The sequence below is a fragment of the Manis javanica genome, chromosome 2 (genome assembly GCF_040802235.1).
Source record: "Manis javanica isolate MJ-LG chromosome 2, MJ_LKY, whole genome shotgun sequence".
NCBI lineage: Eukaryota > Metazoa > Chordata > Mammalia > Pholidota > Manidae > Manis > Manis javanica.
This window is the reverse complement of record NC_133157.1, coordinates 207,300,196-207,327,318: the sequence shown is the minus strand read 5'-3', so window position 1 is coordinate 207,327,318 and position 27,123 is coordinate 207,300,196.

Below are 27,123 nucleotides of genomic sequence, written 5' to 3'. Positions count from 1 at the left end.
GGATATCTTGAAAGTTGGAAAGAAAATCTGATTAGCAGACTAAGCAGTTTTGGAGAAGTTGTGCACATGGAAGTGACTGCAGGAAGGTTACCAATGATTAGAGTGAATCCCAGAAATGGATTAGAAAACGCTCTCACTCTTTCCAGCAGGAAGGATGCAACACAGCCAGCTCTTGATCAGCCAGGGGCCAGAGGTTTTCCCACAGCTGGGAAAACATTTCGGTTTCCTCTGACCTAAGTCTGCTATCACTGCCATGAACTAGTTTCTGCATCAGTTAGCTAATGCTGTATAGTAACAAACTACTTCAAAACTTGGTGGCTTAAAATGACAGCCATTTATTTAGTTTATGATCTGAGTCAGCTCACTGGGCTGAGCAGGGCTCATGTGTGTGCTTGATGTCAATGTCTAGGTGATCTGGGAGCTGTTGGTCTGCTGGGGTGGGCTCAGCTGAGATGGATTACCTGGTTCCTCAGGTTCTCTCACCCTCCAGCATGTGGGCCTGGACACATTCACACTGTGGGGAAGAGAAAAACATTTGGAAGTGTCAAGGACTCTATTTCTTTAAAGAATGTGAAACTATTTCATAATCAAATATAGCTCCTTATTTCTTTTGCTCCTGTTAAGATGAATTTTTTTTCCCTCTACTCCTTAATTAACAGTTACTCAGCTATCATAGATTTGAAAGGCATATGTTACTAAATTCAATCCCATGTTTACTCCAAAAAATGAAAAAAATACTGTAGGTGAGCACAGAGAGCTGCCTCAGGCTCCTCAGCTTACCTGGGCTAATCACTGCTTGTTCAGAAAATTTCTCCTTTGTCATACAGATAAAAGAGCAAATATATACTAATTCAGAAGTATGAACTATGCAAAAAGTTAAACTCTTTTAAAAGGTTGAAGGGAAAATCTCAACCTCTTGGGGCAAAGATATCCGCAATGGTATCTTGGGTTCCCCCCAGCGGGGGAATGCTAACAACTGCCTGGGCCTCTTTGTGGGAAGGTCTCCTTATAGCACAGCCAGGGCGATCACCGGGGTTGGTAACTGTCAGGCATGAATCCGAGAGGCTGCAGAAGCCAAGATGGAGCCGGGGAGATGAAAGGAGAGGGCAGAAAGACAGGGAGATACTGGGGGACAGAAAAGAAGGAGAAGGGAAAGAGGAGGGGAAGCGGGAGGTAGGGACAGGGGAGCGCGGGAAGGGGAGAGTGGCCCAGCACAGCTAGTGTCATGTAGAAGGGAAAAAACTGCAAGCAGCTCTTGGGCTTTGTCCTCAAGACTTCCCTGTACCTACAATGTTTGGAAACAGACAAGAATAGACGGGCGGAACCAGAACGAAGGGAAGGTCAGTGTGGCGTTCACTGCAGGTACAAAATTTAAGGGGACACAGAAGCATCTCAGTAATCAGGATATTTTAATGACAGTCTTTAAAATATCAAAGCTCATCAAAAAAAATCTATGATGAACAAAATATCATAATTGTAAATAAAGAGAGGATCAATATTCTTCATTTTTCCTTTTGCCCTTGGTTTCCAATATGGCTGAGTACAGAATGATTTTCTTTAAAAACTGAATGTTTGTTCATTGTGATTCTTCATTACTTTTTACTTTAAAAAACATTGTATTAAACTGTTATTTATCTTGATTACTGAGTATTTTCTGTGCACCCTTAACTTTTACTGCCAAGGTAAGGGCCTCCCTCATTCTGCTCCCCCTGGGCCCAGCCTGGCTGTGGGAGATGAGGTGACCCCATGTGGTGGTGCCTGCTGGGGGCGCTGGAGCCACACTGCCTGGATTGCATCCCCCTGCCCTTTGACAGGGCTCTCTCTTTTCCTGCTGTTAGGCTTTGAGGAAATTACTTAGGCCTGGATTCTCAGCTTTCCCTTCTGTAAAATGGGGTAAAAACGGTACTTCCTCAGGAGATTGCGGAGATTGGACAGATTAATACATGAGTATAAATTCAATGAACAGACAGTCCCTGGGACACAGCAAGTACTAAAGTGTTAGTGCTGAGGACTTAGGAGTGTCTGTTCCGACCCTCTCTTTTTGAAATAAACATTGATAAATAGGCAAAAGGACTGTTTCCATCTGGGGACAAATCAAGAGAACGGAACAAAAGGATGATAATGCTCTCCCACCGTTTGAGTAACAGAAGAAAACACCCAGTCAAAACAGAATAAAGTAAAGTAAAAGCACACTTCTGTTACTTACTTCTACTCACTGGTTGTGATGTGGTCAGAATTACAAACTGTGTGTTACAAAATTACACACTCATGAGAATTTCCAATTAGATTTTGAGCACAAGGAGTTAAATTTTAATGTGGAGTTGAATAAGGAAAATTGACCATGAAGAAGTGACTACAAAAATAGCCACTCTGGGGAAGGCTAAGCCATCAAAAGCTAGCGTAAAAGTACCTGCTAAACATAACTAGTCAGTTGACCATATTTACCCAAAGGTAATTTTAAAAATTCTTTCATATATTCCATTTGTATTTGGAAAAAAATTGTCATGATTTTTATATTTTAGAATAGAATCTGTACCTTTCTTTCGAATATGGAAGAAAGGATCCTATGGAGAAGACACAATCGAGAGTAATAGTAACAGCTAACATTTTTTACATGTTTATTCTGTGTTGAGATACAATGCTATCCACATATTTTCATAACTATGTTATGGAATTGGTCCAAGAAGCCTGAGAAGTACTCATATGTTCTTCATTCTCGGATGTGGAATAGGAAGGAAATCCTTTGACCAAGATCATACGGAGAGCCACTAAGGTGAAATTCTAAGCCACCCAGTCTAAATTCAGGGTCCGATCCTTAATTCTTAAGCCTAAAATCTTTATGACATTATTCAAAGTGTGGCCCATGTGCCAGTATCATTACCATCAATTGAGAGTGTGGCAAAATGCAGCCCCAGCCCCAGCTTAGACCTGGTGTACAGGAATCTGCCTTCTCACAAATCTTGTGGTGATTCATGAACCCGGAGGTTTGAGGAGCAGTGCTTTAGAGCAGGTGAGGACGCTGATATGTTTGCACCGCGTTGTGAAGTGTCTCCACGGAGAGATCATAATCTTTGTTGGAAAAGCTCTGAAGATGCTTTAAAATCTAATTCTCAGCTTCAAAACTTACCAGGTTGACTTCAGCATTTTATTAAAAATAAAAATAATAATAATAATAGGAGAAATGTGGGATCAACATATAAATCAAGTACAAAAATCAAACGAATATTCATATTTGACCTGATTGTTTATAGGTCATATTGCATGATCAAAACCGAAAGTTTCTGTGATGACTGCCCTTGTACTGTTCACCATGTAAGAATTTATTCACTATGTAAGAATTCGTTCACCATGTAAGAACTTGTTCGTTATGCTTCAGAAGATTGGAGACTGACGAGAATTAGGCTTGAGATGGATTAATGATTGTACATTGAGCGTTGACCCCCCTATACTGAATTTTATTGTTGTTAACAACCATTTGATCAATAAATATGAGAGATGCCCTCTCAAAAAAAAAAAAAAAAAAAAACTTACCAGGTTGATCATGCCGTGGTGTTCTTAAGTCCTTTTGGGGACTATGGTTATTAAAGTGTTGCCCGAAGGTGGTCCTGTCTGTACTCCTAAGTGGGTTTCAGGAAGAACCACCCGGGGACATTCTGTAAGGCTCAGAGTCCCCAGGAATGAATACGGCCAAAGCAGCAAACGCTCAAGTCGTGTAGTCGACTTCCCTGGCAGGGCGATGCTTTCCTCTTTTAACAACTATCACCACTGCTTGTGCATGGCTGGCTTTCCAGTTTGCAATAACAATTTACACACACACATACACAGAAAAATGTATATTTGATTAACTTGAGATTGAAATGCTTCAAATTGGGATATTTACTGAGGATTAGAAGGTCACTTAGGTATCTGTAAATTCCTAGGTTCACTTATGAATCACTTCACTGCCCTTCCATAAACTGAGCTGAGCTTGTGGAGGGGAATTTATGTAGCTGTGGCCTTCAGGGGACTATTTCATGAAGCAAAGGAAAGCAGGCTAAAATCAAAGATAAGAAAGTTGCATCTGCCTGTTATGGATCTCAGATATTCTTAGTCATTATATAACTCTAGTTTTCAGAGCTTAGAATCTTAGATCAAAATTTAGACAAATTATAAGACATACACTGAATGAGTAAATTATTAAATAACATACTGGTATACTCAAAGAAGTAAGTAATATCTGGAGCTATCTTCAGAGGGGAATTCAGGAAATTCAGGGAATATGCGTTAGACAAAGAGGGCCAAGAATAATTTTTTTAAAATTTTTGCCAATTAGTAAGGTGACATAGATATTAGGTACTTCCTTCTAGGTGCAAATTGAAAAGCTTCTTACTGACAGTGAAGTCCGTATGCATCAAGGCTATACTTAGTGAACCTTCAAAGACCAGAGGTTAATAGAATGAGACAAACCTACCCTTGGACCCTAGTTCCACCTCCTAAGAACTTCATGGCCTCAGTACGATGCTTCATGTGTCTAAGCTTCCTTGCCATCAACTGTAAAAATGGGGATCCTAAGAACACACACCTCCTAGGTTTATTGTGAGCAGCAAATGGAATTTAATACACCCTGGCTGGCATATAGGAAGGCCTCGTTAAATTCATTCAGTAACTATCTTTGAGTGTCTGCCTGGTAAAATGCTAGGTCAGACCTTGGACGTGATCGAAGTAATCAACACAAGCAGATGTAAAATTGCTCTGAGAGATTGTAATACGATTTGACCTATTAAGAAAGTCTTTGTTGGCATTAGACTAGACTCTCAGCAGCTGCCCATATGCCGACAAGGGAAGGGCAGAACATTGAACAGTTTTCACAGGTGAGCTCTAGCGGTTTTTTTTGTAGAAACTTGCCTTGTTTGTGGGTTAAGCTATTATCACATAATTAAGGAATCACAGGCTTTTGTCACACCATTTGTATAATATAAAGATGGGGTGTGTTTCCTTAGGACTACATTTCAGATGTGTGAGAAAGGGGAAGTGACTGCTCTGTAGCTGTTCCGACTCGAAGAAAAGAATGCTTTTATTATGTGCATTTTTTCTAAAGATGTAATGTGGTGGCTATCCTCGCTTTTTTTATTTTCTTTTTATGATTTTTTTTTTCCCAATAGAAATGAGGACAGGAAGGCTGCCCTTCTGAACCTCCCCTCTGTCAGAGGACTTCTAGGGATTGTCAGCATGTGGAGGAGATCAGAAAGTCTCCGCAGAACTTCTGCCAAATCGCTGAAGTCAGGGACTCTTCCCACATTCCCCTGGGTCTCGTCAGTTCTTATCAAGGATTCAGGGGGCAGCAGCAGCCTTTCTGTTTGAGAAAAGGAAGCAAGTAGAGCACAGAAAAAGAAAACTAACACAGGGAAGCACACAGGTCCAACCACATGTCAGCTGTTGTGTCTCTGACCATCAGAGGCTTAGGTTTGGGTAGAAGTGGACGTTGAAGCGAGCAGCTCCCGCTTCCGGCTCAGTGGGTGTCAGAGAGGGGAATGCTTATTTCCATGTACATTTTGCAAACGTTGGGTAGTTGGGAACCGGAAGTTAAGTTGGGTCAAATTTGCAAACCACTTCACCTTCCTTGGTTCTGTCTTTAAAATCTAGTCCCATTCATTATGTTAGGAGCCTGCATGGTTAATAAAACCCAACCTCCTGGTTTGATACACTGAAGGCTTCTTGGAGGGCTTACAAAGCATTTTGAAGAGTTAAATGTAAATGAATCAGGAACACATGGATTCAATTTCCCTGGAAATTCACATGTGCTTAGAAATGAAGGGGGGCAGTGTCTGGCCAAATGTGCTTTGATTTATCTGCCCCCAGTAATATACCACTCCCTTCTCCTTTCCTCCCCTCAAAATCATTCAAAACTTTGCTTAATGTCAAACCGAGGCTGGGTTCTTGAGACCCTCGAAATTTGGAGTGGTTTGAGTTCCTGCAGTGCTCCACTGAGTTAAAAAGGGCATGTAGGGAGTCTTATTCCACGTCCCCCATCCCACCCCCACTAAAGGATCTCACCTGGTTTTCTTCTATTTAATGGGTTTAAATTAAGACAAGGATGTGATGATGTTAGTTCAATCACAAAGCTAGCCACCTACTGCAACCCATGAAAGCCTTTGCTTCCTGCAATGAACATTCTTATTCATAGGATGTGACTCCGCAAATCATTTCTGCCAATAAAAACTAGGTTTGCTTTTTCAAGGAAGCCACCTCTTGGCTAAAGGCATAGAATAATGTAACCATCATCATCATCATCATATACCTAACATTTGTTAAATGTTTTTGTGCTTCAGAACACCTTTTAAAATACAAGTCACATTGAGCAGCCGTAACTGCCTTGTTAAAGATGGAGTTGTTTAGGGAACTGCCAGGCAGAGACATCCCTTAGCAGAGGAGGTAGGGCTAGATAATGGAAGGACGCCTTCTGAGTTTCTTAAGTTTCACTAAGGGTGTTTAAGGCTCAACTGTTCCAATTCCCTTCTTTCTTGGGAATTCACGATAGGGTAGCAAAGGAAAAACTGAACTTTAAAAGTCTCATCATCGCAAATAGGGATTAGGCTGTTTGTCAGAGGCTGATACTGACCGTAGTAGTTACTTGGATTATCAGGACGAAGGGACCAGGCTTTCGTCCCTTGTCAGTGTGAATTGTTGTACCCTGTCCCTCTCAGGCTAATTAGAGACCACTACCCATTTTAGCCTGTACTCCTTTCCTGGCTCTGTCTCCCTTCCCACCAGGCTAACATTGCTCTCTTGGTATCTTTCAAAAGGATTTTTTCAATAGGTTGTTTTATCCTTTGAGAATGTTTGCGTGTGACGGCCACCAGAGGGAGCTGTTTAATGATTTAAATGACAGGTTGGGCCGAGCTGGCAGATGGACTACTTCTGGCTACTTCTCCAAGGGTTCACGGGCTGTTTCTCAGCTTTTCTTGCTATGCCTCAATCATGCTCACACCTTTCTTTTCCTGCTTTTCCCCTTCTTTTACAGAGACTCCCGGCTCAGCACCCTGGGTGACTGACTGGCTTCTCCTAGAATCCTTAAGTTCTGGTTTATATGTCACCTCTTCAGAGAGGCCTTCCTACATCACTCTATGAAATGAGGCTGCATAGTCCCCCAAGTTTTGCCAGTAGTACATGATCCGTTTATTTCCTTAATAACATCATGATCTCCAATGATTCTGGGTTTTTTATTTGTTTGTTAACTTGTTTACTGTCTTCCTCTCCTGCTTGGACAAAGCTAGAGGAAGCTTCTGACTTCTGCTCACTGTTTTCCCAGTGCCTAGAGAAACCTGGCATAGAGTGGCTGAACAATAAAAATTTACCGATTGATGGATTATGCTAGTGAGCAGACCAAATTTTGAGGGTAGTATCCTTTTGGAAGATGATGGGTGAATTTTGGAGAAAATTGATTTTGGGGGATATCAATCACCATAGATATCATACACTTTTTTTTAAAGACAGAATATGTTAGCAGCAATTTTTACCCTTAGAAAATAAGTAGACATCAAATTCTAAGAAGGCAGTATTTATAAGATGACATCTCTTAAATACATACTCCATGAGATGCTGAGATAAAACATGGAACATGACAGATTCTACTCATGGCATTATCACTGAACATTCTAGCCAGTGAAGAAGTTAAGAATCTCACCAGTCTGATGAGTGTGATATGCCAGGAAATGTTAAAACAGTACCAACCTCAGTGATGGTAGATTCCTGCGTGAAGTAAATAATTGCAAGTCATATCAACCAAGCTTTTACTGAGATCTATAAGAATGTGTTAGGTACATAATTAGCATGTTATTTAATTAATGGCTCTTTCTACCCTAGATGAGTACATAAAAAGGTTAAAGGTTTTCAAGGATAAATAAAAAAGATCTTTCTGCTTTGGGTGCATAAAGAGATGAAGGGAAATAAAGTCAAGAACAATAAGAAAAAAGATAGGTGGAAGGTTATTTCACAACTCGAAATATATGCCATAAAATCTTTGATTTTATGCTGAAGTTGGTTCTAAGCTATATTCTGATTTTTCTAGCAGCCAGCGTAATGAGTTAAGTATGGTTTAGTATGTGATTTATAGGCAGGTCAGATGCATAATTTGCTGGCTCCAGTGTAAAATGAAAATGTGGAGCACTTATTCAAAAAGCAGGAAAAATGCCACTGAATGTAATAAAGCAGGAGACTTTTTTCTTTCTTCCATGCTTTCATTCTGAGCTGTCATCCTGTTTTTGTTTGTTATTTCATGACTCATTCTCCAGGGCATGGGATACAGGCTGGTAAAGCAGAACTGTCACCAGGCACCGGAGCTTCCCCCTTGACTTGGCTCACGTAGCCCATCTGCGACTGGGTTCTCCTTCCTGCAGCCCCAGACATTCATACTGTGGGCGAGGAAGCAGGTCAACTCTTCTCCCCTAGGAATACTGCTGCCCCAATCCACCAAGAATAAGCAAGGCCCAAAGGATTGAAAGTCCTCTGCCAGGGTGTGATCAGTACCAGGACCGGGGACGAGCGAGAGGCTTGCTCCGTGAAACTCATGGTACTGCCTGTATGGGGCAGAGACCAGCACTGCTGCTCACACTGAGACGCTACAGGGCCTGCACCGCCCACCGCCACCCTCCCCACGGCCCACACCCATGTGCAAACTCTCCTGGCGTGCAGGGAGGTCACTGGTCTGGGAGAGGGAAGTCAGGCAGTGCCTGGGTGTAAAGGGATGAGGGACATCAGCAGTGCCTGGACAGGCAGGGCTGGGGAGAGGGAATGTCATCTGGGCCAGGGGACGAAAGGCAATGAAACAGGAAGCTAAGGACCCATCCTAGGGAGGCAGGAGATGGCAGGAGGTGGGGCTGCACAGGAGCTGGAGCCCCAGGCTCGGTGCATGCTCCATTGTCCCAAGCTACCGTGACACCCACAGGTTCAAAATACCAATTTAAAAATAAAATTATTGAGAATTTAAAAACAGCAAACAAAAGAGCATTAGACCCCACAAGAGACCTTTTTGAAGATGAGGTCCTGAGGAATTGCTCTAGACACATGAAGTTGACCCTGTTTACATGGTCTATAAGCTCAAAACAAAACAAAACAAGATGCCTTGATTGCTGAAGAGAAACAAATCTAGGCTTGACATTGAGAAGGCAGAACTCAGGGAAGTTTATCCTAGAGGTCTGAGTAAAGAAAATTCAGTGTGATATAATTGCCAGTATCCTTAGAATCTTTCATTAAAAGCAATTAAACTACCATTGTAAGTACCTACTCTGTGTCACCATGGTGCTTACTTTCTCGTAGGAAGAGCAGAAAATAAACACCTAAGTAAAAAACCTCAAAACTACCAGTGATTCCAATGGTGGACTGCTTTTTCAAACTCTAGTCGTGCCTTTCTTTTTATCTCACACATACCTGATTGTCATTTACTCATCATCATCCTATCTTTTATGTTTCAGCTTAAAATTTCCTCTTTTAAGGATGGATTCCCTCCTCCCAACTAGAACAGGTATCCCTTGCATTCTTATTCTCCCCAACTTTAACTTCATAACACTGTTCACACAGTTTGTAGTTGTGACTTTGTTTATATTGCCCTTTGATTATTGTCTACTCATCCTTGGCTAGACCATAAGCCCAAAAGAGCAGGATGTGTTTTGCCCTGCATCCACTGTATGTCTCTATTAGTGATAGCACAGAGGTCCTAGTATTTGTGGAAGCTGTACCTCCTTTGCACTGGGCAAAATCAGTAAAAAATGTATTGAATATGTACTTACAATATGCCAGATGTATTGCTAGATCCCAGGGGTAACATAATGAATAAGACTTATGATCCATACCCTCAGACAGGATTCTGTTCCTCTCCAGATTTACTTGTCAATTTCCACCCATGATCTCTCTGCTCCAACCATGTATTCCCCTTGTTTCTTGAACGTATTCTGTCTATTCCCACTGCAGTGCATTTGATGTCATCCTTCCAAATATTTCCTTTTCTTTTTCCCTTCCTGTTTTCCTAAAATTAGATTGACTTTCATGTTGTGAAGGATTTCTAGGAGTTTCCAAAACAAAATCTTCTGTTTTATAGCATTTTATAGCAACAGATTTTAATAGGGTATACAAGGCCTTTGCTTGAGACTACATTTCCCAGCCTCCCTTGTTGTTGGGTGTGGTCACATCCTCCATCCTTGTCAGTGAGTGGGAGAGATGGCTTCAGCTTCCATATCCTGTACTTAAAAGGAAATTGTTTGCTGCCCATTTCAAATCTGTTTGCCTCTTACCTTGACCTGGAATGTGAGCAATTATGGTGAAAGCTGGGCTTTAACCATGCATGCAAAAACAGAAAAAAAGAGATAAGATTAGCACTTGGCTGTCCTCCAGCCTTGTCTGTGAGCCCTCTACAGACTCTCTGGTGAGACAGGAATAAACTTCCACCTTATCTAAGACAGTGTATCATGGGGGTCCTTTGTTCTAGTAGCTAAATCTGTACTCTAAGTAATACTATGTTTTCATAGAACTTAGACGGGAAATAATCAATTCTCTACTGATGATAGGTAAAATTCTCCTCCTGCCCCTGTCCCCAAAGATGTCCATTCCCTAATCCTTGGAGCCTGTGAATATTTTATGCTACGTGAAAGAAGGGACTTTGTGAATGTAATTAAGATTACCAACCTTAAAATAGGGAGATTAACTTGTTTACTTGGGTATATGCAGTCTAGTCTCATTAGCCTTTAAAAAACAAGAATTTACTTTGGAAGCAAAGAAATGCAGCAAAGGGGAAGCCAGAGAGATTTGAGTGGGAAGGACTCAGTGCACTATTGCTGGTTCAGAGATGGAGGGGGCAATGTGATGAGCAATGTGAGCCTGAAGGAACTGCTAAAGGTTCCCAGGTAGAAGGGGGAACTGAGCCCTACAACCACAAGAACTGAATTCTGCCTAGAACTTGAATGTGAATGGCAGTGAATTCTCTTCCAGAGACTCCAGGTAAAGTCCTGGCCTGCTGACACTTGGATTTTAGCTTTGTGAGATTTAGGGAAGAGGAACTAGCTGAGCCCACCTGGACTAATTTCAGATTTCTGACCTACAGATAATGTAGAATAATACATGTGTGTTATTTTAAGGTGCCAAATGTGCAGTCATTTTGTTATGACATGGTGTGAATTTCCTAAGGCTACTGTAAGAAACACCTACATTGTGGTGGTTTAACCATAGAAATTATAATTCCATTTAGGATTGCATTTAGGGCCTAGATAATTTAGGATAAACTCTTCTTCTAAAGATCCTTTACTTAATCACATCTTTGGCTATATAAGGTAGTAGTCGTAGATTCTGGGATTAGGAACTAAATATATCTGTGTGTGGCAAGTTTTTCAATTTACTATGGGCACTATTTGGAAACAAATACCCTGTTCATTTTACAGACTAAAGAAACAATGTCAGAAAATGTTATATAGTTTATACATTGTCATATGGCTTGTTTGTGAGAGGAAAGATCATAAGAATACTGTTGGAATACTGGTTATATCACCTATTCTGGGCAAATATTTATCCATCTCCTTATCTGTAAAACAGAGAGTACTAATATCTACATTGCAAGATTAAGTAAGTGTGAATAAATGTGATACTATACAGTGCCTCAGAGTATACTTAGCATATAATAGATGCTCAGTAAATGGCCGCTAGAATCATTAGCAAAATTTGATAGGAATTAAGATGGCAATCTTATAACTTTTTACTCTGATCATGTGTAGGACTTGTTGGCTCTACTCTTTAGAGCTTACTATTTATTCCATACAGCATATGTATTAATTTGTTTATGTAACTTCAGATATACACAGATGTAGGACCCTTGAGTGTGGAACTGGGCCTCACTTTGGTTATAGCTTTCTCTACTTGGTAAACATTTAAGCAATGTTTGTAGATCATATTTATTTAATACAAATAAATCCAGGTTGCCTTAGGGAACAGTGTCAACAAATGCCATTCAATAGGAACAATTCAATTTCAAAAGCATTAATAGACAAGGTAGATTTATTTTCACTGGGGGTATATGGTAAGATGTCTCCAAAACATCTTTTGCTTATTTCTCTCTCCCAAATCCTTACCTCATGACAAAGGCTCTTGTCTTTCCCTTTCTCTTCTCCTAACTCTAGCTTGTCCCTTTTCCATCACCCCTTCTCCTCTCGTGGGTCTCTTCTTCCCTAGAAACTCCATAGCCTTTGTATCATGTGGGTCGGTGTCGTATCTCTTGAATTTCCAAATACATATCTCCACCCTGACCATGAGTGGCACATCAAGGGGCTGAGCAAAGCAGATTAACAATCCTTTAGAATATTGATGAATCAAAATTACTACTTTTGCTTTCCCATGTTTTTCCCATCATACTCTCATGTCTTAAAAAAAAATAGAATGTGGGAACAGAAGCTCAGGATATCTGTACTGGCATAGGGTTTATTGAACTGCAAACACAATCTGTATAGACTTCCTGGGAGGATGTTTTATTCTGGGGAAAGGTACATGTGGCCTTCAGTATGCACACTATTTTGTTGGTACTTCCTGAAATCCTAGAATGTATGGGATGCCTGATAAATCCACCAGAATTGTATGAACTCAGATATTTAAGTAAGCATATGTAAAATATCATTCATGTTAAAAAAAATCACATAATCAGGCATTGGTTTTTAAACCAACACTTTCATTTATTGTTAAAAATCAACACTTTTCAGGTAATTGTAGAATCTCATGTGTGGTTTTTTGAACTACGGAATAAATGAGGGTATGGTAGATGATCTCCCTAAAATGTCAGTGTCTTATCCCGGGACCCTGTGAGTACATGTCAAAGGCAAATTAAGGTTGTTTATGGAAGTGAGGTGTTAGGCAGTAGATAACGTAATCATCCCAAATAATGCAATGGGACCAACCTAGTCAGAAGGGTCCTTAAAGGAAGAAGGAAGCAGGAGAGTTGGAAGGAGAAGTCGGTACAGAAGAATGTTTAGAGAGATGCCATGTTTCTGGCTTTGAAGATGGAGGAAAGAGCTCCAAGCCAGAGAATATGGGCGGCGCTTCTAGAAGCTGGAAAAGGCAAGGGAATAGATTTACTCCTAGCACTTCCAGAAAGAGTACAGTCCTGCTGACGCCACAGTTTTTGCCTAGCAAGACCTGGGTCTGACTTCTAATCTACAGAACTCTAAGATAACAAAATTATGTCATTCTGCCAGCAAGTATGTGGTAATTTTTTGTGGCAGCCATAGAAACCTAATACAGAGGACTTAATCTAAATTGTATTGTTTAACTTGAGTGTCCCAATGTGCTGTTTTGTTTATGGATATACTATCTTCCTATGGTTCTCTCTCACGCTAACCTCTGTCCCTAATTATCCATTTTTTAAAATGTGTGACATGTTGGACCAATGTCAGAGTATCAGATTCCCTTTTTTTGAGGAAGGATGATAATCAACTTATAGTTGCAATAAAAAATAGAATTAGTTGAAATTATCCTAGAGATACAGTCGTTCCTCTTTTTTAATAGGAAATGAGATGAGGAATTGGACACATATCTGAGGTATTTCTACAGCAGGAGAGCTTGACCAGTAATGCCTGTGCTTACTGTACCACCCCTGGACAGCCTCTCTAATCATGACTGCATCTCTGAGGATTAGACAGAAAGCTTTATTGGTAAAATGGTGAGCCTTTAGACACTCTCTTTTCTCCTTCCAAACCTCTAGAGACATCTGGCTGAGAAGGTATTGTCTATCAATGTACATTAGTATAAATTTTAAGAAACAAAGTCACTTGAAAGGAATAAAAATATAGGGGTAGTTTCAGCTGAGAATCATTCCTAGTAGAAGAGCTCTTCACACATAAATTAGAGGTTCTAAAGCAAGACGTTCTTCAACTCCTGCTCATTCTGAAAATACCTTCCAGTCTTAAAAATAGATGCTTTCTCTAACTACGCTGATGGACAGTGACTGTGAAGGGGTATGTTGGGGGGACTTGGTCAAGGGGGGAGCCTAGTAAATATAATGTTCTTCATGTAATTGTAGATTAATGATACCAAAAAAAAAAAAGATGCTTTCTTTCTGTCTCATGTTCTCCTCTTCTCATCCTGCTTTGGGAAACTTTAGAGGTAACATCCGATCTACATTGACTTCTTTCTCTCAACTGTCCTAGATCTAAGTTCATCCACCACAGGTAACTTTTACCTTAGGGGCCTTTAGTCCAGTCCAGCTTCCTGTTTAGTCGCGATCTGCTCCTCACCCAAGTACATCCAGGATTTCCACCCTGCCTTTTCTCCATGGCAGTTTCTTCAATTGCAGTCTTCCCTGCAACATCCAAAGGTGTCCCCACAGCTCATCCGCTGCTTTGACCCCAATACCTCATTCTGGCAAATTCTTACATGCTCTCCAGACCTCAGTTCTTCCTGATATTGTGTCTGTTCTCCCTCTTTGCCCCAGATCTTTTCTGTATGTTCTGTATCTTGACAGTTTTGCCCTTATTCTCTTCTATCATATAAAATTGTCATTTGTTTACTGCCTGAAACCATTTGCGATTCCTGAGTATACCTTGACAGCATGGTTGTTGTAAATCCATCTTTTTTTAATCTCCAAAGCTTAAAACAGTGCCTTCATATGTATTTCACAAATATTGTTAGAAATTCGATGTGTTGAGTTAGTAGGTGAACAGGTGAAACAAAACCTGACATAGTATTTTCACATTTCTTTGAATCTAGTCTTAATCCAGGTTGTTAGCAAATGTCAATCTGAGGGAAAAAAAATTAGGATCAAGCCTATTACAGCCAACTATGTATCTTCCTCTGTAGTTTCAAAGTTCTTTTAGAAGAGGAATTAGCAGCTCTTTTATACCTCAGGACTATAATCCCCTTGCCAAAAATGCCAGAGGTCAACTGGAAATTGAATGGCTGAGCAGGGATTAAAATGTCAGAATAGGGGGACTTGGTTAAGTTAACTGGATCACTGCTTCCATGTTCTTGTTAAATATGCTTTGTGGACCATGACAAGAAAGCGTGGTGGGGGGGGTCATGGGTTGAAAGGGTTAAGGGGGAAAGAAAGTTTATTGATTGATAATAATGAATTCATCTTATACTATGCTTCTTTTTTTCTGATTACCCTGCTTATATTCTTCAGTCTGATAACCTTCATAGACAAGAGTTACATGTTCCCAGATTTTGTGATGCTTATTTTCATTACATAGACACTCTACTCAGATCTTTAAATAATGGCAATCCCCGTGTAAATAAAAAAGTCCCCAAACCGTTTTTAAAAAGTGGAGAGAACTTTAAATTTTCTTGACGAATAAAAGAAGAAATGAAATAGGTGATTCTTCTTTGGAATTAACCATTTGCCTCTGCCAAAAGAGATGTTTACCTACATCCCACAAATTTCCCCTCCATTTGTAGACAAAAATCTGCCATAAACGCCACCAAAATGATTTCTCTAATTTATTGGCCTTCCGTGGTGGACTGGGGGAAAGCGATGGGATTTTGTATAGATAACAACCTAGGCTTATATCTTAGCGAAATCTCTGTAGACTTCAATCAAAGAACAAACTGAATTATAGGCATGAATACTTTATGCAATGTATTATGCTGGTAACCTGAGCTGAAACAGTGAGATGTAGAGAAAGAAAGAGTAACTGCTTGATAACTTTTTATTTACATTTAGCCTGGCTATAGTTCTTCTTGGGTTCCATGAAGTCCCATGCATCATCAAACAGACCTTCCATTTTCTTTAATTTCCTTGATTTTATATTGTTATAAACAAATAGCAGAAGAATTTAGTATACCAAACAATCTTCTTATGCCTAATGAGAGAATTAACACTTTCTAGGCACTTACTATGTGCCAGGTACTGTGTTTAAAATTTGTATTTAACACATATGAGATGAATATGAAGATATATATAATGTCTTTTAAAAGTTCACATACAAGGCAGGCATTATTAATTCCTTATAACGGATAAAGAAGCTGACAGTAAAAGATACTAAGCTACTTGATCAAGATCTTCTATCCAGTAATTATGAGAGATAGAATTCAAATCTTTTTTTTTTTGTCCAAGTTACCATCACCATCAGAATGGGAAAAGCTTGCAGGAAATAAAGACAGTGAAAGAACTATTGAGAATGGAAAGAAGTAGTGAAATTTTAAAAAATGAGCATTGAGAAAAATGAAGCCCATTCTTCTACACATGAAACAGAACCAAATTATGTGACTGGGGAACAGATGACAGAGAGGAAGAGGAAGGAGAAAGATGGAGAAACAAAAATGGTCCCGTGATGGAAACTTTTCTAAATCCAAGTACTGCGGGGATTACCAAAGCTGAATTTTTTGAAATGCACTCTTTGACTTTGAGAACAAGGAAAACAAAAAGGCTCCTCTCACTTAGGATTCAAGAACAAAGCAATCAATGAAACCAACTGATGCTTTTACTTCTACCTTTCCTCATTATGTTTGTAAAGCAAGCAGGATCCTTATAGGAATGATTTAAATCTATCCAATTCTATATGGTTATTATATATAATTTCCTTCACATAATTTCCTTATTATGGGGTCTGTAGCTTCCAAGTCCAGATTGTCAAGATGTCTCTTGCTTGCCTTGAACTTCCAGGTACTTGCCTCAGGATCAGGGTTACCAAACTTAGTTTCACAGATATTCTTTGAAAGGGCATTAACAAATAAATGGGAGCTATGATTATTCGTGCTTAGAACACATGAAGTTTAGTGAAGTGAAACAGTTTCTAATCCCTTCCCTTGGTTATTAAATTACAGAACTCTTCAGAGCCCGTTCTGAATCTTCACATGCAGGACTTTGCAAATATTTTTTATCCTATTCTTTTTCTTTTGGAGGAAAAGCTCATGATACTGGTGTTTTTGGAAACATATGTTAAGAATTCTGTTCTTTACTTTTTAATATCAAAAAACTTCATTTAATGGATAGCCAACTCTTCACTCTATTTTTTTGTGTGATTTTGAACATTTTTAAAAATTGAAGTATCATTGATATACAATCTTATGTTGGTTTCAAATATACAACACAGTGGTTCAACAGGTACCCATATTATTAAGTCCCAACCCCCTCTAGTGCAGTCACTATTTATCAATGTAGTAAAATGTTACAGAACCATTGACTGTATTCTCCATGCTGTACTCCATTCCGTGTGACCACCTTATACTGTGATTATGAATTATTGTGCCCCTTTCTCCCCTTCACCCTCTCTACCCCACCTGTCACAAACCCTCCCCACTGGTCCCTTCTCAGTATCTATGAGTCTACTGCTATTTGGGAACTCTGATCTGGAACAAGATTCCGCAGCACATGGCGTGGATAGTGAAATATCAGTTATCTTCAAACTTTGTGCAGATATCTGTCTTTCTCCTATGCTTCTTTTTAAGGTTGATTTCCACTAGAAAGGGAAGTATGGCACCTACTGTCCCTTCTCAAACATAAGTAACTTGCTCTGTGAGAATGTCCCATTTCTTCCCCAAGGATCCAAAACACCAGAAACATCAAAAGTAGCTTCTATTCAGGGAAAGCATGAGAACTTCTCTTTTCAAGTCAATGATATACAACAGACTTTTATTTGAAATCTGTTACTATCATTTGGTAACTATGTGACACACCTAGCTTGTTTCTTAACCTTTCTGCGGCTTAGTTTTTTGTTTTTTTGTTTTTTTTTTTTAATCTGTAAAGAGAAAGTATCTATGATGTAGGGGTATAATAAGAATCAATGATGAGTGAACTCTTTCATACTATCCCTAGACGCCACAAGCTCAGTGAAGATGCAGTTCCCTCCTCTTTCTTGCTGAGTCTCCTGAACTTCTCAGTGTTACGCCGGCTGCACTGATCCTCCAGGAATCTGCATCACACCCAGAGCATGGAGTGCCCATTGGCTAATGTCTCTCTTTGTAAATATTATTTTACCAAGTTGGTGTGAGAAAAATTGAATGAACTGAACAATGAAAACTAAATGAAGAATTCAGACCTTCCAAACAAAGTCTTTGTTCCCAAGGAACTTACATTAGAGTTGAAAACACTTGACAAATACACATATGAAGAATATTAATAACACAGGGCAGTTCATGATACTCAAAGAAAGAGTAGAAATAAAAAGAAAGGGCTATAAAATTTCAAAGGAGGGAGCAAAATGAAGGAGTAGGACTTGAAGTGTGAATTCTTGAAAGGGCAGGGTCTTCCCATGGAAACTGCCAGGCTATGGCGGAGTTGGGGGTGACAGTTGAGATTGTTTTAACCCTACTGTGCCCCTTCAGTGTACACATTCTGGGTAGTGATTCCTGCTCCTGAAGCTGAGTGAGCTTCTGGGTGGTCTATATCTGAGTCCTTAGCATGAGCATTGTCATAGGCGCCAGCTAGAGAGAGGGAGGCTGTGGGGAACAGGGCAAAGGAACAATAGCAGGCCTGAGACACCCCTATAATTATACCTATATGACAGCACCTCAATTAGGAAAGAGTAGTGGCCTCAGAGATCCTGACCATACTTTCTATGTCAGTTGTTTTTCTTCCTTATCTGATTTCCCAAACATAGGATACATAGACAAGGTCATGGAGAAGAGTTTGGCTCAAGCCAACAACTTGGTTATTTTCCAGATCTAGTTTAAAATATGGAAACAAAAGAAGCAGGAATTAAAAGTCTCAAAACAGTGAAGTTTTAGAAGTCTCCTCAAAAATAAGTCATGCTAATTTAATATAACAATATTATGCTTTTAGAGTGAAGAGCTGTAACATATGGCGTTGAGAGCTTGATGCCAAAGGAAATTAGTGAAGGACCCGCCATTCACCAAATTGTCACTAGAGGGGGAGGTTGCACGTGGAGAGGTTCAGTTCCTAGGCAAGTAGCTCACCCTTCTACAGTGCAGACTTCCCACCTCCACCAGCGGGTCACAGCTTTTCCGTTGCCATGGGAACCCCTAAACAAGGGGTAAATATGTCGACAATAGCCATAGACAATTTTATTTTTCATCCTTTTTTAATGCATGTGAGTCTCAGAGCACTCCATCTGCAGCCTGATGTTGCTCATTGGCCTGGTAAGTCTGGGTAGCACAAGCCATCCATTCTTGCTAAATGGTATCACAGCACGTAGCTCTGTTCACACACTGGGGTGCATTGTAAAGGTCCCTGCTCTATGGAGAGAGAAAAAAAGCAACTCTTTTTTCCCTTCCCCCTTTCCCTAGCTTGCTCCCCCATCCAAGTGCAGCTGAATCTTCAAATGTGGATAGCTCCTGTCAGTCTATCTCTGGCTAGTTGACACTCGCAGTGATTAAGCACAGAGAAAACCAATTTAATACGGGGCAAAGAAGAACTGAAAAAGAGGCATCAAGTTTATTTTTTGATGCTCAGAGGTAGATAGTTGAGGTGGCTGGAATATAATTAAAATAATGTCACTTACTAAAACACATTCCTTTGAATGGAGTCTGTCATAGAATTAAGGCTAACAATTAAGGCCATAATTGAGCTTGTATCTGTACAGTCCAGTTTGTAGGAGACAGCTTTAAGGCATTAGGCAGAGCCCTAGCCAAGAATGCAAATTAATCAGAAAATGGGACTCTAGCACCAGTTGCAAGTTCCCTTATGATCTCTGCCTTGATTTCCATAATTGTGCTCATCATTTACTATGTACCTACTAAGTGTTAGACACTCTTTTGGCTACAGCTATTGGCAGAGATCACCCTGTACCTGAGATGCTTACAGTCAAGGAAACATTTACTCCCTGAGAACTGGACCTGATCCAAAGGCAAACTAAGATTGTTATGGCAATAACATAGATTTTTAACACAATTAGATCCTTCCTGTCCACCAAGCCTCTTTCTCATGTTAAATGAAGGAAGGGCTCCCTCAAGGAATGACTTAAGAAGAGAAGCAGGCTTTAGACTTGGTTCCTTGAGTCAGGAACCAAGTCAGCTCCTTCACAGAGGAAACCTTTGTGGATACACCAATATGTAGCATACAACAGACCTTCAGTAAATTTGTGCTCACTAAACAAAAAACAGATGAATAGATGGACAGGTGAGTAATGAAATGGGTGGAACACTTTGAGGATTTGGTGGATATATTTAAAGTGGAAAAATATCAAATACTCACTATTCAGTATTACTCTGTTATAATATTACACTCTTCAATAGAACACCAAACCTGGATTTAAAAAAGGTCAACATTCAGCCTTTAATTTCAGCTTATTCTTCCAAGTTTTATATTTCAGTGAGCTGAAATTTCTTTTTTATCATTCTAAATATCAGAATGTTTAAATTATAACACAAATATGCAATGTTAGGGTGGTAATAATTCATGCAGACATTTTTAGGAGGGGGAAAGGAAATGAAATAATTGGCTGTCCAGTTGCTGGGAAGGGTGTTCCAAAAGCCATTCCTGTAGAGAATTGCTGGCCTTTCCTTGAAAGTTCCATTGATAATTTGGGTTCCTGGCACTTGGGAAATTCCCATCTCTGTCTGAGATGTGCCAGGGGACTTCTCCCTTGGAGTGTCAAGGGCACAAAACTAGGAAGGGTGAATGGATCCCTGGATTGTGGGCTGTTATCATCTATCCACTAGCAATGCTACTAAAATGACATTGGCCAGTGTTGGGTTCTTCCCAAAAGGGCCTTGGGATTTCTACTTAACTGGAAACATACTCCACAGTTACAGCCAAGAGGGGCGACCTTTCCCCAAATGGTTCCTGTTTCATGATTCAGCATGTGAATCATTTGGTTAATAACAACTTCCTTTCTGTCCCAGACACCCCCTGGGAAAATTTGGACCTCTTTTGATTTGGAAAGGAATTCTTGGCTCATTTGCTGAGGCTGCTGGTTTAAGATTACTCGTCCACGTGGTGGAGACAATGGAGACCTGCCGCAGCTTACTGAGTGGGCAGTTCGTTGGTGAGAAATCAGACCTTAGCATCAGAAGATTGCCTGTCTTACAATTTTAAATGTTCACAGAAGACTGTCATTCTACTACACTGCCAAAAGCTAGCATATGTGATTTTTCAGAGTGGAAGAATCCATTCATACATTCATACATGTCGTGGGCCTTGCCCCCAAGCATCCACTCCACACCTTCCTTATTATATTGTAATCACTGGGTTGAGGTAGGATGGCCTCACCACCAGTTCCAGGGGTGGGTCTTAAGTGCATAAGCTAATCCTATACCCCTCAGTACAGCACTCAGGTTAGGACTGGGCACTTAACCAGGTTTAAGTTAATCAGGACAATGCACTTTCCTTGTCCTAAGAAAGATAGTTCCCATCAGGGTGAAGCTAGCAAGTGTTCCATGGGCTGAGGGAAGATACTGTAACTTTTCTCTGGATACAGAAAAGCATGTGTGTAGCTCTAGAAACTGCAGGGAGCCATAGAGTGACTACCTGGTAAGCTGAGCCTTAGGGTGAGTTTGCAGGAGGAAGAGGGAGCTGGGAAGAAACTGGTAACATTAATAGCTCCTGAGTGAAACCAAGATTATTCTTCTGCTAAACATTCTTATGAAGCTGAAATATTTCCTTTATTATTTAAGTCAGTTTGAGTTGGGTTTTTTATTACTATTCACAGAAAGAATGCTTACTGATAAAATTAATTAGCTGATCATTCAGTCATTTATTGTATAAATACTTGCTGGCTGTCTACTATGTGCAAGGCATGAAGACAGAGGTTGTCCTTTCTCTCCAGGAGGACAAAGTGTGTACAAGGTCTAGTTGGGAGCAAGGAGGAAGGAACCCTGAAATGTGCCTTGATGTGCACAGCCGGGAGAGCTTCATGGAGGAGATGGCATTGGAGATAACAATTGGAGTAAGATCTGGAAATAAGGCAGAGGAGGGCAATCCAGAGAAATCTATCTTTCTTAGGACAAGGAAAGTGCATTGTCCTGATTAACTTAAATCTGGTTAAGGGCCCAGTCCTAACCTGAGAGCTGTACTGAGGGGTATAGGATTAGTTTATGCACTTCAGACACACCCCTGGAACTGGTGGTGAGGCCATCCTACCTAAATTTCTTTCCAACACACAAAGAAGTTTAGGCGCAAGAAGCCTTGGCTTATTTGAAATAGTTGCAGCGTAAAAAGCAAGCTGGGGAAATGGCCACAGATGAGGCCATGCAAATGGAAGGGCCAGGTGCCAATAAACCTCTCATTTAAGATAGGATGAATTTTTTTTCTTGTTGTAATGGGGAGCTCTTAAAAGTTTTGACCAGTTTCCATTTTGAAACCATATGTTTTATAAATTCTTAACATCTCTGTGATGGAAAATAGGAAAGTACTGTGGTAGAGAATATGGGTTTTAGGATAAAACTCACTGGTCTTAAATCCTGGTTCTGCTGTTCAAACCCATGTTGTTCAAGGGTAGACTGTATAATTGTTTTTTTTTCAATCCAAATTCCTCTTTACTGATTTCAGTTCCTAACAATATTATGAATAAGTTCCCCAAACTAATGTATGGGGAAAAAAAGAACACAAGTGGCTGCTTTGTTATAAAATGTATATTTGTTTTATATTTTGGGTCTATTGTTTATGCTGTTTAGTCAACTCTTTGTCCAGGCTGTTTATTTGCAGTTCAGCTATTTTTGTGTTTCTGGGGCAATGTGTGTATACCAATAGGTAAGGTAGCCCATTTAAAGACAAATGTATTACACTTTCTCTCTGCAAATAATACATCTCCATGCATTAAAGAAAATGTAAAAGCTACAGGTATGGTAAGAGGCATGCAGTAGGAGGTCCTCAATAGTTCTATCAAGTAAACAAAGTGAGTTGCCTGCATACGATTTTGCCTAAATGGTTGAGTTACCTTGATATAGGCGTGTGCCAGGCCCAGTTGATGTTCAGCTGATGTTCATAACAGTATGGCTACACTGGTTGTTTATCATTAGTGTCTTTAGGTCAGTTATCCCTTTGATTAATCAACAGTGGAGCCATAATACATATTAAGCATTTTGAATATCCTCCTTGGAACTAAGGTTCCCACTTCTTTTACCTAAAACTCACAGATAAGAAAGAGCTGTGTTGGTAGGCAAAAACAGTGGGCCCAGTTAGTGCCAGTTGTATGCAAATTGAGTCCTGGGGAATCAAAATCTACAAGTCTCAGATGCAGAGTATGGAAGGATGGGGGTGGTAACAGTGCAATGCTGTGGGGAGTGAGGCATCAGCCTTCCAAGGAACCAGACAGCCCTGTGTTTGCAGCCCACCTTCCCGCCTTCTCTCTTTTGAACCGTATGAATTTTTCCACGTTATTTAACTTCCCTGAATCTCAGCTTAGATGGAAAACTCAGACAATGATTTTTACCACAAAGAGTTGCTAGGAAAATTAGAAGAGATCATTATCTAGTATGGAATCTGGCATGCAAATGGTATCTGTTACTGTTGTTGGTTTCTGAGTAGCAGGAGTGGGAAATTCAGTTACTTTACATGTCATGAACTTTTTAGGCAAGGACTACAGATTATGGGTACTTACTAAAATTTACCTGCTGCCCAACAACTAGAGAAGTTCTAAATAATTTTTAAGAAATATTTCCAGGCGAGCTCTTTTCATCTTAGGTGTACTGTGTCTATTCAGGGGCCATAAATCACAATTTCAACACACTGTTGTGATTAACCTTTGTCCAGATGAGAGCCAACACTAATTCCAGTGTGTTTCATTTTACTGCGTCATTACATCCCTCAACCTCACACAGTGCCCTGTACATACTAAATGCTCAGTGAATGTGTGCAAATACACGAATACATGAGAAGTACATAACTAAGAATTAGTACTAGAAATCAAGCATTGCCTATCAGATGTAATTCTGCTTTTCTTGGGATGTTTTGCTCTCATTTTAGCTTCTTCACTCTTACAATTTTCTCATCCAGTTCTGCCTTATCATATGAGTATTTTGTTCACATCTTGTATCCCTTACTAACTTATAAGCTACTGGACACCAGACTTTGCGTCTTACTTTCTCTTTTCTAAAGATCCTAGTGGATAATTGGCTCTCTACAAATATCTGCTGGATGTTGAAGTCATCTGTGATATATTGTATTCAATTTTAAGATGACTTGTCCTTTGATGAGTACATACACCAAGCACCTGTCATCTCTTTATTTGAAACATGACACCTGTTCTCAGTTTCAATCACTCTCTACTGGGTCACAAGTACTTTGCTTCTTGGACTGACATGGGCAGTGAGAGAGACTCAAGATTCAGAGTCACACATCTTGCACTTCTGATCACGGTATTCATCTGCTGTGAATCACTCTAGCCTTGACTGCCTCCCAGAGCCTGCCCGAGCCAGCTTGGGACGGTCATTGGGGCTTAGTAGGCAGGACCCAGTCCAGTGGTTGCCTCCCGTGAATTGGACCTTCTGAATCATACCGAGCATCCTGCCCTGCTTCCATTTGCCTTGATGGGGCCTTCCATGGAGTGCTGGCTTTTGTGAAATATATAATCAGGGCAAAGGGCATGCAGAGATGTAGGGCTGCCAGAAAGTGTGAAAGAAAGCACTTTGCTTGTCTGAAGTGGCATCTAGAATCCCATCTGAAATTCTGCCATGTTCCTGACCTCCTTCCTGCTCTGTCCACTTGAAGAAGCACATTCACTCAGAGGTGGAATGAGTAGAGATTCTCATTCTGACACAGTGGGATCTTGTGAGTTGACAGAGTTCATAGCAGACATCAGGTGCCCAGTAATTAGCTAATATAAAATCTCACAAATTAAAATGGGAGAAAGCCAAAGCAACGTGACTGGAGGCCCCTGCTTGCTGACTTGTTTTCTGCATCTCTGCTTTCTACTTTTTTCCCCCAGATACTGCTTCTGTCAATTTCTTTGCTCTCAGAATAAATCCCCTGCCTTCTTGCTATGTCTTCGAATAGGAAAGTGTCCATTTTGGAAGTTGCAAAAGCATATGAAGGCACTTCATAGCGCTTCTCTTGCATTCTCTTGGCCGACCAGGGAGTTTCCACTCTGCGACTATTTCAAAAGTGAACTTGGATCCTAAACTCTAAACGAGTGGTGGAGAAGGGAAGTTTCATACTGCCATCTACTCATTGAGAAAATCAGTGGGAAAATTAATGCCCATTCTCACCATATTCAAAGAAACTGGTGTATTTTTTCACTTTCCATTCCATCTAGGAACCAGGTATTTTCAGTTAATCTGAGTTATACATGAGGAAAACTTAAAATATCTTCAAAATGTGCAAATCAGGAAAGATTGTGATGCCTAACAGATTATCTGTATTTTTATATGATCTTTTATTGAAATAAAATTGTATCATCTATTTCCTATAAACCTATCTTACTTTCCTCATCACCATATCTATTCCCAGAAGTAAACTACTTTGTTCTGGTAAAATACATTTTATGATGTAAGGAGAAACAGGAAGAACAGCAAAAGACTAATAGGGTTTTGTGACTTTGAATATTATATTCAACATTTTTGTCAACAGTATATCAGTAGTTGTGAACCCTGAGTTAGTGGGAAGGAAATTTCAGGCTATCATATTCTTAACCACCAGTTTATCATTCATAAACAGGAAGACTAGTTTGAATATAGAAAGCTGTGCCTTTAAATGGTGTACATTGTTTAGCATGTTTTAGTTTTATATGGAGTAATTTTTTCCTAGTGTGTAAGAGGAGTTCTAAAGTATAAGACATGATCTGATAAGATAACACAGAGTTGAATAATATGTTTCTTAGACCAGATGGTGAAAGACATCCTTTTCCATGATGGTAGAAAGCGCAGGGGTCAATGTGCCTGCTAGGAAACTTGGACTATGTTTAGGTGACAACTGAAATAATTCTGGCACAAAACGTTATTTGACACTGTCTTATAATGGATTCTAGTGAAATGGGCTGTGAGATGGTATTTTGTGTAAAACTTTATTAAGGAGTGGTCAGGAGAGATATTCATTTAGGGAAATAAATAAGGTAGGAATAACTAGGGAGAAAAACTGGCTCACAATGCAGTTGAAACTGAGACCTCAGCTGATCCTATAGAGAGTTCTGTAACTGGGATGATCTTTTAGATTATCCCAAACTGAGACAAGTTGGCAAAGCCTGTGTTTCCCTCTTCAATCCATGCCAAACCCTGGGAGGGGTCCTAAACTTGGATGATGTTGAGAACAATTTACAAGAAACATCACAACTGTAAGTGGTCAGTAACCAATATCATCACTTGAGGTTGGGGTGGAGGGGGTGACGGGTGAGAGCATTGGCCTTGAAGAAGGAATTTGGAGCCTTAGATTGTGCTACTATAGCAGTGGTTCATAGAGTTTGGTACCCAGACAAGCAACATCATATCACCTGGAAACTTGTTAGAAATGCAGATTCTCAAGACCTACCCAAGTTTACTGAATCAGAAATTCTGGGGATTGGGCAGAGCAATTTATGGCTTAATTAGCCCTTCAGGTAAATCTGATGTACGCTAAAGTTTGAGAACCACTGCACTAATGTGTCTCTTACTAGCACACAAGATAGCATCAACGAAACTATCTTGTGGTTGGATCTTTCTTTCTGATAATAATTCACTGCTTTCTGCATCTGGTTATTTGTGTTATTTCACAGACTGGAAAATCAGACATGATTTAAAGCTTTAGTCAGATTGGTTACGATGACTGGCCGTCACAATATTCTAATGTCAGGGAAATATAGAATGCTAGACTTTATTAGGCTGTGGAAGCCTAACCAAAGGAAATAGCTAAGAGGAGTAAGTGAAGAAGACAAACCGAAATGCAGACATCATCTGCGTCCTTTTTTGTGTGGGATTGTGAAAGTTCCACATTGTGAAAACCTCTGACTTGCATTGGAGTGAATTCAGATAGGTACCAAATGTCTATCATTTTGCTCTTGAGAAAACAAATACAGTCTTCCTGTTCTTACAGAAAATTACACAAACATTGATTGGCCATGAAGATAACACCAATAACCAAGGAAAAAAATTACTGCCAAAGAGTAAATGATATGGTATTTACAAAGTGTGGATTGTCTATAGACCATGAAAATTAGAACATATTTCTAAAATGAACAAAACAGGAAACTAAAGATGAAAGTGCTTATTCATTAAGTCTTGGTTCTGTGTTTAGTTACAAAGTTCATTACAACTCTGGTATCTTTGCCTCGGAATATGATTCAGAATGCCCACGTTTTAGAAAAGTCTGAGACT